The 2,335-nt window shown below is 36.5% G+C and overlaps 1 protein-coding gene across 1 annotated transcript in view; it reads right to left on the bottom strand.

The window, feature by feature from the left end:
- Positions 1–895, bottom strand: part of USP9X (ubiquitin specific peptidase 9 X-linked) — a 361,613-nt gene extending 360,718 nt beyond the window's left edge. Inside the window, exon 1 of the mRNA XM_042457061.1 lies at positions 776–895. The gene's annotated coding sequence lies outside the window, so the exon portion shown is untranslated. The remainder of the gene's footprint in view (positions 1–775) is intronic.
- Positions 896–2,335: the final 1,440 nt, after the last annotated feature.

A 2,335-nucleotide genomic window follows, 5' to 3' on the forward strand; every position in this document is an offset into this window, starting at 1 on the left:
CTGAAATGCCTGGTGTAGCTGACTGATCCTACCTTACTACCATGTTAATACTGAAAAGTCAATACCTATCACCAATGTATCTTTTAAAGCAAGTGTAAAATTGTAAAACCTTTGCCTTACATTGACAACAATGAAAACACTGACCCCAAATTTAAATGCATGCTTGAGCAGCAAACTGTTAGACCAAGTGACAATCCTTACAACAAACTCCCAAGACAAGACACAGCAGAGGAGTGATTAAAGTTGAGAGGCAGTAGCATGTAGAAAACTATCTAGTGATATGACTGAAGTGATACTAATATCAAAGAATTAAAATATTTTGCATCTATCAAAATTATAGCCTCAATTAATCGAGACAAACCTTCCATGTCTCTCCCCCTATTTTCAATGTTCTGTGCCTCAGCAGGCTTAAGGTAGCTCAACTCTCCTCAACCTAGATTTGGCAATCAGTGGCATGCAACCCAGATGTGCTCTCTTCAGGTTCCTTCCTGGAAACAACTTCATAGGCCTGAAGTACAGGTGACTATTCTGTATCCAGCAATATTCAGAGTTGCGAGTGCCTTAGACTCCTTCCACATTTCTTGTGCAGTTAGTACTGAAGCCACCTCTGAGCACTTCTAAGTTTCTACAGACCCTGTATGAAAGTGGAGAGCAATGTAAGGTGGGCAACAATGGCTCACATGCTGAGGACTGGTTGAGCTAAGGACAAAGATACAGCTGAAACATTTAGTATCAACTGGTACTTGAAAAGAATGTGATGATCACTGGCTCATACTTGAAAGTGAAGAAGAGAAAGAGGTGGTGTCTGCAGCTCAGTCCATTTAACAATGAATTTGATTGATTTAATCAAATGACAGTAGGTGAAGTGAAGTCTTTCAGAAGTTGCAACTCTGAGCCACCTTGAGTCCCCTATATTGGGAGAAAGGCGGGATATTAATATATTATAATATAATAATAACAATTCTTTATTTTAAATGAATTGAATTGTGTAAAATTTTAATAAGGAAAGTTTTTAATGACATGAAATTTTTATACCATTATTTTATGATTGCAAGATTTTGCATTTTGTATTATGAATAAAGTATTTTAAAAAATAACAATTCTTCACTATTGGTTATGTTGCCTCAGGTGAAGTGAGGTGCAGTCCAACAACATCTGGAGGAATGCATTTTCCCCACTCTGATTTAAGGAGTGGGAAAATACACCATTTCACTTCTTTCAGCCACCCTAATGGGAATAATTTGTGTGTGCTGCACTATAACTAATTTATAGTAACACAGTTTGCAGTTGTCTAATCACTTGTTGATTAGGCAACTACAATTTTTTCAATGGATCAGATCTACTGCTACTTGTTTTCCCCCCCACAACTACACATTTTACTATTTTTGTTGTGTGTTTTTTTTTAAAAAAAGTTTACTCTCAAAATACAGTTTTAGCTAGTTCACAACCACTGACATGAATATGTTTTTGGAAGGAAAAAAAAACAAAAAATAGAGTAATGCCAATATTAAGAAACAATATAAGATACAGTGGTACCTCGGGTTACGAAATTAATTCGTTCCGCCGCCGCTTTCGTAACCCGAAAAGCCTTCGCAAGCCGAAAACCCATAGGCGCTAATGGGGAAAAGCCGCGATTTCGTGTGAAATAGCGCCGAAAAGCACCAAAATTTTCTTCATAACCCGAAATAACCTTCGTAACCCGGAACAGTTATTTCCTATGGGATTTTTTCGTATCCCGGAAATTTCGTAACGTGGGTATTTCGTATCCCGGGGTACCACTGTAATAGAAAGTGTGTTAAAAAGATGTTATAGGATAAAACAAATACACGCATGTGCCTCTGACCATTCATATTTGGAAAAGGCATCATTCACTTATCAATAACTAGCATTTTATGATACCATTACAGCTAGTCTATCCACTTCCAGGAAAGCATATTAATAAAACAAAATTATTCAGAGGTGGTCCATGCTGAAATGATCGCTCTCAAGGGCAACATTAGAGTTTATTAATTGTATTACATTCTGTGTTGTTTTAATATTTCTCAGTGTGTTTATTAACAAATATTTGTTGCAAGGAAAAAATATGAATGTTGTGTCTATTTCCACAACAAATTTAGTGACTAAAATACAGATACACTAGCAAGTTCCTTTATCTCTTCTTTCAGCAGCTGTTTCTTACTAATGAAAGAAGCAAGCACATTAAGATTCAAAGAACACTTTGCTAGCTCCCTCTAGCGGCACTCCTTGAAGAAGGGAAATCCATCCAAAAACAACTGATGATAAAAAAAGCAAGCTGGAAAGTTTATATGGCAAGATGAAACAAGGAAGAAAACTG

The sequence above is a fragment of the Sceloporus undulatus genome, chromosome 3 (genome assembly GCF_019175285.1).
Source record: "Sceloporus undulatus isolate JIND9_A2432 ecotype Alabama chromosome 3, SceUnd_v1.1, whole genome shotgun sequence".
Taxonomy (NCBI): domain Eukaryota; kingdom Metazoa; phylum Chordata; class Lepidosauria; order Squamata; family Phrynosomatidae; genus Sceloporus; species Sceloporus undulatus.